This window comes from Carlito syrichta, unplaced genomic scaffold (assembly GCF_000164805.1).
Source record: "Carlito syrichta isolate Samal-C Ts95f unplaced genomic scaffold, Tarsius_syrichta-2.0.1 Scaffold310671, whole genome shotgun sequence".
NCBI classification, from domain to species: domain Eukaryota; kingdom Metazoa; phylum Chordata; class Mammalia; order Primates; family Tarsiidae; genus Carlito; species Carlito syrichta.
This window is the reverse complement of record NW_007254767.1, coordinates 243,001-254,856: the sequence shown is the minus strand read 5'-3', so window position 1 is coordinate 254,856 and position 11,856 is coordinate 243,001.

Sequence of the window (11,856 nt, the reverse complement as noted above, 5' to 3'; positions counted from 1 at the left end):
GGCAGAGCTACTAAAACTCTTATATATGAATATAAATCTACATATATAGTTATATAAACAGATAAGTATCTATGAAATTATGTGGCAATGCTGCTGTCGCAGTACATATCAAAATACATGAACAATCATACGTTAGATTGAGCCACCTGGGGTGCAATATAACTTTTTGCCTAAGCTACAGGCAGAACAATCTAGAATAAATGGTTTTTATGTCATGTTGCTTGATCGATGTTTTTGGAAAAATCTATCTTTGCCTGCTGTATTTTAAATTGATGATACACGAAAAGAAGACATAAAGACCCAAACTTGATTAAGTATGTATATGTATTTTATCCACATTCACACACATTTATTTTATGATATTGGTGATAATAGATTTCTTTTTAATGATTAATGGAGTAATGGGTAAGTAATTTGAAAAATAATGCTCTAAATTTTTCATCATATATCGAAATAAAATCTTACTGGATTAAAGAGTTCATTAAAAAAATTAAAGCAGGCTGGGCATGGTGGCTCACTTCTGTAATCCTAGCACTTTAGGAGACTGAGGTGAAAGGATTACTTGAGCCCAAAGGTTCAAGACCAGCCTAGGCAACATAGTAAGACTTTGTCTCTACAAAAAAAAAAAAATTAAAATTAGTTGAACTGAGATGGAAGGATCATCTGGGCCCAAGAGATCGAGGTTGCAGTGATCTGTGATCATACCACTGCACTCCAGCCTGGGTGACAGAGTGAAACTCCATCTCAAAAAAGGAAAGTAATTTTTTGGAGTGAGAATTTTATTTTCTTCTTATACTTTCCTGTATTAAAAAATTCTGCAAACTGTATCTGTTTCTGCATATGCACAAGACATTATACCATATATAAAATTTTATATCTTGCTTTTTCACATAACATTATATTATCAGCAAGTTCCCACAACATTAAATATTTTTACAACATTGATTTTGTTGGTGCAATGACTTTATTTGATCATTCTAGAATTTCTTCCCACACCTGAATTCATCCAGTAGTTTCATTGTTTTTGAAACTCAAAGTTTTTAAATGAACTGCTCACATTCCTTCCCCTGAAATACTTTAAACTCTGCTAGGTGTTGATAGGGGAACATTCCTCAATGCGATAGTTGTAGATGAGTTGCCATCTTGTTTACTGGCAAGTTCTGTCTGGTTCTCTTTCATCTTTATACACATATTACATGCATACATTATCATTTAATTTTAATAATTACAGCATTATTAATTCATTAAAAAACGAATCTACAAGTTATTTCATATCTTGGGATCCAAAGATGGTTCAGGTAATTCTGCTCTTTATGAAGTCCCACTTTAATTCATCGTCTGACCATCAATCAACTTACTTACTTCTTTGAAACCATACACCTGAACCCATTTTTAAGAATCAATAAATCAGAATCTTTGTGTGCAAATGCAGGTATTCATCCATGTCATGCACATACTCATGTGATGCAACTGCTCTTCAAAAGGCAAAAGGGTTACTTTCAGCCTCATTTTCACTAATTTCTCCACATACCTGAGAGCATCAATCTTAGCAATCCTAGTTAGTTCTAAGACAGGCTAACAACAACATGACTGGAAAGAGTACACAACCTCTTAGAGACTATTAGTTGTTTGGACCAAGATGGCATGTGACTAGGACCCAAGATCAGACTCTATCCCAATGCACTTATATGTTGAGCTACAAAATGCTACCTGGGGCACAGCATAACTTTTTGCCTAAGCTACAGGCAGATCAAGGGCTTATGCTAAAAGTTGACTTTACTTCACCTTAATATCCAGAAGTGTCTCCACCTGTTATAGATCTTACAGTTCTAAGAGAAACAAAAGTCCAAGAGACATGGACCCCAACAAGGCATACTTAGAGGAGCAGAGTATTTGCCCCTAAAGCCTAGAGCAAAGCTAGTCTTCGCTATGATCCCAAGGCTGTATGAGGAAGGACCATGCCACAGGAAAGAGCCCAATACAGTTTTCCTTTACCATATGTAATCTGGCCCAATGTTCCAATACATGATTTTGCCAGTGGAAGGACTACCTTTTAAGGATGAGCATCTTAGGCTGTCATATATTTTATTATGTCCAGAAATCTGCTTGTATAAATCAAAACAAAACAAAATGAAACATATTTGTTCTCAGTACTCATGATTATGATTTAGTGACTCTCATCTCAATGTTTTTTGTGTAACAAAATATTCTAGGAGGCTGGGCGTGGTGCCTTAAGCCTGTAATTCCAGCCCTTTGGGAGGTCAAGGCAGGAGGATTGCTTGAGATCAGGAGTTCTAGACCAGTCTGGGAAACACAGTGAGATCCCATCTCTACAAACAAACAAACAAACAAAATAGTTGGGTGTGGTGACATGTACCTATAGTCCCCGCGTCATCTTGAGAGACTGAGGCAAGAGAATTGCTTGAGCCCAGAAATTTGAGGTTACCGTGAGCTATGATTGTGCCTCACACTCTGGCATGGGTGACAGTGCAAGATATTGCCTCTTAAAACAACCACAACCAAAAGGAATCTCTCTGGAGCTTTTTTATAAATAGTTGCTTGGCTTCCATCTCAGACTTCGAGGATGGTTTTGGGGCATCAGTATTTTTTTTAAAGCTTCAAAAATAATACGATTGAGAACCACCATTTAATACTAAACAGATCAGGAAAAATGGTGGAGTGTGGGGAGTGAGGGGAGTGGCAAGCAAGAATAAACTCCAGAACTGCAATCCAGGAAGACCTTGATCTGGCACCAGGTGGTGCTGTGGGCACAACTCTGAGCCTCTTTGCAGTTTCCCCAGCTGATCACGCGGAACCAATCTGCTCCCACAGAGCAGTGGAGTCTCTGCAGAGAAATACACAACTCCGGTCTTTGAGTGTTCCGTATGCATTGAACGAAGGGAGAATGGAGAGGGGAGAGGAAGAAGAGCTCCTTCTTGGAGAGGGTCATAGTCATTTTGGACTGTTAAGGGATGGGTTCAATTATTAGATTGACTGTATAAATTTCGAAAGACAGTGATGGACAATACTGCTGACTCCATTCTAGATGGTTTCCTTTTTATTTAATTTGGTGTTTCCATTAGAATTTAACACCTGAAAGTAGAATAACAAAGCATAATTAAACATGAAATTAGTCATTTCTATATCACTAATCATTTCTAGAACAGGTTAATGGCACGCATATATGCATATATATTATATTTGTATGATTGTTTTCCTCATGATGGTTGTATAATACTTTAAATATTCATACATATAAAAGACATTTACATTGAATATTTCACATCCTTCATGTTAAACTATGTATTTATATCCTAATATGGTCTTGTAACTACAATGACCAACCATCCCGGTTTGTCCTGGGCTGAGAGGTTTCAGTTTTGAAACAAGACAGTCTTGGGAAAACCCCGGTCTGATGATAGGTTACCAAACTTGTAACTCATATGTTCAATTTGGCAACTGTGTTTTTCTGTTATTTCTTCACTTCAGTAGGACTCATTACCTCTTGTTTTTCACTATACTTTTTTTTGAATCAGTAAGTAATATAGAATTTTCCAAAGATTGTGTGGAAGAAATAGCTGGTACAGTTGACAATTCACACTGCTTAACATTTCACCCAGAATATTTTCCTTAGTTATGTCCCTGTTTATCATCTCTTTTAGGCTGCAAACACCTACAGTTTCAATCCCCAATCATCTTACACAGGGAAATGTTGACCTTTCTTAGCTTTTATCTTCAGACTACTTGTAACGACCATCACTACATAATATCATTTTACAATAAGTGAAATTTTGAAGATTTAATTGTTTCTCAGAAAGAAAAGAATCTTCTAGTTTCTAGTATTCAGAGAACCATGGAGCGATACTAATAACAAAAATATTTCTTGTTCAGCTAAGTAGTATGTCCGTATATCTATATCCATCTATCTCCATTATTTCTGCATAGATATATGCAGACAGGTACACACATTAGCATTTTTCAAGTTAGTGCTTTGACAAACAGTTCATACTTTTGTACACAATTCTCAGTGTACACAAGTGACAAACATAAACATTGTGATTCCCAGATGTGATAAGTAGAATTTAAGGGAAATTCCTGCTTTACAAATTGGGTGATGTGACATAAGGATTCTCTCTTTAATCTTGTCAGTTCTACCAAATTCCATCCATGTGCTCTTTCTCATAGCAAATGTTAGTGTGTGAGCATTTTGTTCTCATTTAAGTGTGACTGAACATTCACAATTACTCTCCATCAAGTGGGTAGACTTCTCAGATGATGTGTAAATGATTCACACCACTGTTCAAAGTTCAAGCCAAAGAAAATTGTGAGTGTACACCAAATGTTAGTCAGTGAGTGTTTTTCTTTTAGCAAAGAATGTTGATAATCTTATAATTAATTCCATACAGTAACAATAGGGCAAGTGTTGGCTGAAAAACATTTGATTTTATTGCAAAGGATCGATAGAAATCTTATTTTAAAACAAAACAATCCTTTTTAGAGTGGTGAAGAAAGTATTATCAGGTTGAATAGACAATTAAACTAAAATGGCCCTTAAACTTCCACAATGTTTACTGTTTACTCTTTTCCAATGCTATTTAAGTATCTTTGTCAGTAGCTGCTTATTACTCTTGCTAGGATCAGCAGAATTGGCACAGAAGTGAAAAAAATAAAAGAGATATAGACAAGAATTATGATTTTAAGCAGCGATTGGTGTTCATTGGGGACTTATGCTATTTAATTTAATAGCTACAGTAACTTTAAAAAAAAGACTTAATTGATATTGATATATCATTCACACACCATTACAACCACTTTTTGAAGTATATATTTTCCCTTCTTTTTTAAAGGTTAGAAAACATGATACTCAGACCAACGAATTCATTTCTAAGCCTTGCTTTGGGCCCATATCTGTGTGTTTACAAAGTCTGCAGTCTTTCTACTGTGCCCCAGTGCCTTTGTTGTCATGAGTCCAGGCATTGTTTTTGTCAGGAGTCATGGCAATAGCTGGTAAGACTTTCTATGAAGAGTACAAGAAGGGATATTAGGTCCTAAAACACAACTAGTCAGCAGTCCCTTTTGCTTCTGAGGGAGTGAAGAAATGAGGTTGGAATCTCAAACCATCTGAGTGAGGAGAGAAGATCCCAGAGGGGACTCAGAGTTGGCAACGTTCTTTCTGGATGCACTGGAGTAATCAAAGAACGAGGGACTAGAGGAAGAGAAACAGGCCACTTTGTGTACAGTATTTCATTAACTCCTCACAGCAGCAGGACAAAGAATGTGCAATTATCAGATATTTATAATAATACTTTTTAATTTTATTTTTTTATAGAAGATAGAGTTACAGAATTTTCCAACTTTATACTCAACGGTCTGAACAAGAGACTTCTAACTCCAAAGCCTGTATTTTTTTTCTACTTTACAAAATGCGTTTACATATAAGAACAAAAAGAAAAAAAAACATTGCTGATAGGAGACAGTTATCTCATGATTTTCTGTCTAGTGTTCTATGAAGCAGTACAGCTTTGCAGAGTATAAAGCTTATAAGAAAATAAATACAGAATTAAGCTCAGTCCCCTGGAAAGAGTAGTGCAAATGAGGACTTTATAGGTTTAGCTTTATTAGCTACACCATAAACTTGCCCTGGTCTACCTCTCCTTAATCAGAAGTCGACCTTTTGTAAAACACAACCCAGAAAACTTCTCTTGCATTGAAGGGTGCAGGGAATAAAATGCAGCTTAAGGTTAATAATTACACAGCCAAAGTCATATCCAGCAACTCGTGCAAAATCAAACTTGTTCAGTTACCAAGGACAGGTTTTACAGCTAATTTATCTGCTAGGGTTTGCTACAAACTTCTTTCTATTGCTTAAAGTTAAACTTGGGAATATAACATCTTGGGAATATTTTATGGGAACAGCAGGGATTTGATTTTAAACATTCCTGAAATGGTTTCCACAGTGAAAGTTCTAAAGTCTTGCTCTATGGCCTCATAAATCAGCATATCCAAGCTTTTGTGTGGGAGAAATAACAAAACTGTTTCTGAGGAAAGTTGTGACCCATGTCACAAAACACTATGCAGAGGTAGACTGGTCTTCTGCCCAGGCTACATTTTAGTGACTCATCTCACATTTCACAAGAGAATGTGATTCCCATTCTTAGCTCTGCTGACTGGGTCTTCGAGAGGAAGAGCTGCCCTGGCTCTTAGGATTAGAACATCTCAGTCAGTGTAGATTGAAAAGTAAAAACAGAAACTCAGTTGAGAGGAACTTGTAGGGGGCTTGGCTAGATGAGATGATCTGTCCTGTACTTTCGGTACTTTCACCCAACACATGTATTTGTATTAGAATAAGGAGGCAGATAGCTGCTTAGCTGGGCTTATTGCTCTCCATCCAACAGAATTGCCCTTGGGCAAGGTGACATCAACACACATTAAGAAAGGGTTTTGTGGAAGAAATTTACTGTTGAGCATACTGTCCAAGTAATTGCATGTTCCTCTTCACCTCTCTTTGTTTCTGGTGTTGCTGGTGCTTCTGTTGAGTGGTTTATTTGTATCCTGTGGTCACTGTGAAGCTTGTAACTAATAATGTTTTACCTATTATGGTCACTTTTAGAAAGTGGAAGTGTGGATCCATTCCCAGTAAGTGTACTGGAGCATACATCACAATGAAATTGCTTTTATTCTGGTATTCCCACCGACTTCCTGCAAATTTCGCCATAATTTATTCACTTACTTGTTTTGTTCTTAAACTTTTTTTATGACTGAAGAATAATATATACTTACTTGTTGTTTAAACTCATTGTGTTATTTGAATATTCGTAGGATTTCCTAACTTTTCTAAAGCAAGGAAGGATATGTGCACACGTGTGTGTACACACACATAAAATGAGTATGCGAAATGAACATACTGAAAGGAATTTAAATAAAAAAGACACATATCTATTGATAAATCAATTACATGCTTAAATAAACTAAATACTAAAACATTGCTGATTTATAATGGATATTAATCAGTAGTTTATAATACTCTCTTTAACACTTTTCTCTCTGTGGAATATTCTTTAATCTTTCAAAAGACACCTCACCTGGTTTTTTTGCATGATGACTGTGTATTTCTGCTCTGTGAGGTGAAAGGCAAGATGCTGAAAACAGAAGCAGGACCAGCCTTGGTAGTGGACTTTACTCTCTCTTGCCTTAGTCTTACATCAAATCTAAAGAATCCTCGTTTGGTAAGACGTACACTGGAGCTGGAAACTACTGTATTTCACTGTCATTGAATGCTAGTATTAAGCTTTGTATCACTTTTGCTTTGCAGTCTTAAAATCAAAGCCATTGTTACTTTTTACATTATATAGCATCAGAATTTAAAAGGATCTTAATTATACTCTCACAGCGTTAACAAAAATGGATAAACTATCCTTATATCCTCCTTGTTTCTTATGGAGTTTAGAATCAGGCAATGGCAGTTTGATTCCTAAATTTACCAGTGATGAATCTGCAACCTTAGGCAACTCACTCTCTCTGCAGCTTGGTTTTATCATTTGTAAAATGAGCTCTCTTCATCCAAAAATAATGTTTTTCTTCTTTCTTCGTGACCCCTTGTAATTACAGTCATTTATCTGGGTCTGATACATAAAAGTTTTCAACTGTGTGAACCAGGATCAGCTACATACTTTGCAGTGCTGGTGCAAAAATAAAATATAAGCCCCTTGTTCAAAATATATTAAATATTTAAATATGGCAACAGCAGAGCATTACACCAAGTGGGAATCCTATCAGAGCATGTGTTTTTCTGTATAGGTCACATGCCCATGATGCTGATCCTGCTGTCAACTTGAAAATCTGAGATCAAGGCTGAGGCTTGATACTACTCTCCAGCAACAAATTCAGGGCATGGTTTCCAATTTCACTTCCTCTGGAAGAGGAAGTCTGACCCATAGGTAGGAAGCATACTGTAGCGTTCAAAACTTTGTCTCCAGCATCCAGTGTTCCTAAATTCACCCACTGGCTCCGCTATTTAGTAGCTGTATAATCTTGGGTATATCATGTCCCTAAGCTGCTATTTCCTTTCCTTTAAAATGAGTATGAGAGAACAAACTTTCTAGAATTGTTGCAAGCAATAAATGAGAAAATCCATGCATGATACCAGGAGTGTAGTAAGCTCCAAGTAAATAAATAATAGCTCTATGATTGTTATTTTTATTTTATTTTTTACAAGACTCAAGATATTCCTTTTGGGTATCTATTCAGAGTCCTTTGCACTTTTTCTTCCAGACTGAGGTTTCTGGGAATATTCTTTAGCTACCTCATTAAGCTGCATGTAAAACAGTTTCTGACCTATTGTCTTTCTGTTCCTGATTTGAGCTCACCAATATGATGTTATGTTGCACAATTATTATAATTTTCCTGAACTTCAGTTCTGCCAGTGATGGAAGGGTAATAAGATACAAAGACGTGATATATATTTTGGCATGCTATTAACAAGATGCTGTGTTGATGCAATGTTTTGAGCGTCCAGATTTGGAGGCATCATAGATAGCAATGTGCATTACTAATGCTGCTTAATGCACCAGTGTTTCTGCTGCCCTCCCTGGAGAATCTCCTGAAGCAATTTACTTTGGGGAAAAGTCACTGCTGATATTTGCCCTGTCAGGCTGTGGTCTTTTAAGTATTTGGTCAGAATAATCAGAGGTAACACTAAAAGTTTTTAGTTGCTGGCACCAATCAGAATGTGCCATTAGACCATCAGAAGGTGTCCTAGGGATAAGATCTAGTAACCCCCCACACACACACATTAATGTGCATTAAAATCATACCAGGTGAGTATCATCAGCAGATGATAGTTCCTTTGTCAGACTTTTGTACAAGTTTCTCAGGACTTTTATACCAGTTGCATTTATAAGGTAATGCAATATTATTTGGGTGGGTTTGGCATTTGGGGTGAAGGAAAGTCTATTTGTCTAACAGATGCTCTTCTAACATTCTAGTATTTACTGTCATCTATGAGTTGCAGTTACACAGACTTATTTTTAATATAACATAGGTCAGCAGTTTTTTTTTTTGAGAAACTTGCCCATGGTAGGTCTTTCTGCCATGAATCTTCCTTTTTCTTCCTCTTCTCACTAATAAACTCTCTTTTAACATTTTGAAAAAATATATAGACAGTGTAGGCCAAGGGTTAAATACAGTTCAAACCATGGGAAGAGTTAGATACAGTACAGAGAAATTCATGGAGATCCCAGAAGTCTGAGGTATGCAAGGACTAATAGGAAAATGCTTTGAACCTGCCAGTTGGCAAACAATAGAAGCTTTCACTATGTAATTACTACCATAAAAGCTTCAAAGAACATATTTTAAAGGAATAATTATCTTAAATTGCATTACTTCCCTGGTTACTTATTTGCAAACATCATACCCCACCCTATCACATATCTCCACAAAACAATCTTCTGGGATCTTGTGCTGAGTTGAACGCTGTGTACATTTTTTTTTTCCCAGTTGCTGAAAGCCTAGTTTAAACAGTAAAATAAAGAATGGGCAAAACTTTGTGTGTTCTTTAAGAAAAAAAATTGGCTCATGCAAAAATCAGATTGTTTTGTAAAAGGCATATTGAAAAGACCGTGTTCCAAATTAAATGAATACTAGACTCCACTCTTCCAATTTACTTATTCAAACAAAGACTGACTCATACTTTAGACAAAGGTAAAAAAAAAAAAATCTTGTTTTGGAAAGCTATTGAGTATGGAGTTTAAGTGGAAGAAAACACAGAAAAGTGATGAATGTAGCCAGCACCATTTGCACCTATGTAAACAAGCAGTGCCCTCGGCAGGGAGGCATCTTTGTCCTTCTGTCCTTCCAGTCAAGGACTTATTTTTTTATACTGCTCCTCCCTGGATTCGTAGGAAAAAAAAGAATCCAGATTTAGGATGTAGTACTGTGAAGGTTGGGTGTGTGTGTGTTATGTGTGTGTGTGCAGAAAGATTGGGAGAGGGAGGTTTTGTTGGAGGCTAGTGAGAGCTACCAGAGAAAACTTGGCCAGGGAAGGAGCTTACTGGAATGGCTTTCCGAATGGGGTTCTCAGCATGCACCCTCCAAATCCACAGCATTCACGTCGTTTGGCAATTTTGTTAGAAACACCCACTATTTTGCACGACCCCAGACCTTCTGTATCAGAAACACTGAGGTGAGTAGAATGGGCCGTGTTTGATGAAACCCTGTAGTTGATCCTGGTACTGCTGTGGTTTAGAACAACTGCCTGGAAGGACAGCTCTACTTGAGTGACTGCAGGACAGAACTAATCCACAAAGAATCACAGTTAGCCTTTGTTTCAGAGGTCAAAGCAGCATCAGGTACCTTTCTGATTGTGATTTGGTTATAAATATTTTTTACATCAAGGGTTATTTGCCTTAAAATAATCCTGGGTATAAATTACTTATTTTGGTCTTTTCCCCACAAGAAATGAAAGAGTTTAGGGAGACTTCTAAGTTGGGCTTTTATTTAAGATGTACTGTATCTTTTTGAAAATATTTTTTTCCATGTAAACATTTTTCTCTCATTTTAATTTGATTTGTTAAATTTTGTGAGGGACTTGATCTCAGTTTTCCTACCTCAAAGTTTTGGCTACCTATGCTATGCTAAAAACTTTTAATTTTGGACATTAAATTCGGTAAAATCAACCACAGAATTCTGAAAGTCTGCCAGGAAACTTGAGGTCTCAGTGCAATTTGCATGTTGCATATTTAAATATTTTACCCAATCTTTCAATGCAGTTTCTCCCATCAGAGGAAAAAAACTGCTGTAGCAATGATTCATTTTTTTTTAAGTAAACCACCTTATGAGATAATTTTTGCATTTGTTTATCATGCTCATTTTTCCCACTTTTCTTTTCTTTCCTTTTTTTCCTCTTCTCTCCTTTCTGTCTTATTTTTTATATATTCAGAAAAAACTTTTGATTTCTTTAAAAAATTATAATAAACTACTTTGAAAAAAGTAATTTGAAAAATAATGTAACAAAGTAAAAAGAATAAAAAGTAAAGGTGTGGTCAACACACAAAGACCACGGAGTAAGGTTTTTCTGGGTCAGTCACTCACTTGCTATTTGACCTTGTGAGTGAATTATGTCCCATTGTTGACACTCTGAAAGTCAGGTTTAAAAGATTTATTTTCCAATGTTGTCATGGGACAAAGAGGACTAATATATGCAAAGAAGACTGAGTCTCAGCAATGAGAAATCTTCCATTAGTGTGTGCTCATGCTTTTAGTTGTAACATATTTATTTCCATAATTGTATCATACTCCATTATATTAAAATGCCACAATTTATTTATCCATTTATATGGCAAAGGATATTTTGGTTGATTTCAATTTTTTGTAAATGTAATATAATGAACATTCATGTAGCTCTCTTTTGATGCACAAAGGCAAAGTTTTTACTAGAACGAATAACTGGGATTGGATTGTAATTGCAAGCATCTTACCTTGATGATGGCAGATTGATTTCCAAGTGGTTGTACCAGTTGACACTTCCACTAGAATCATATAAAATTTCTTTTTACTTGGCAATTTTGTCAGCAATTGGTGTTGCCAGACTTCAACTTTTTTGCAAATTTGGTGAATGGTAATTGTGTTTCATATGGTTTAATTTGGAATTTTTCTAATTATCAATGAAATTGAGCATATTTTAATATACTTAGGGGTCAATTGTGTACTCTCTTTTATTATTTTGAAAAATGTGTGACCAGATCCTTTTTAAAAAAAATTTTATGAGGTTGTTTTTATTTTGTTTATTGATCTATGGAAGTATTTGATATATTTTTGAATCTAATTATTCTTCTTTTTCAGTCATAAACAATAAAAATA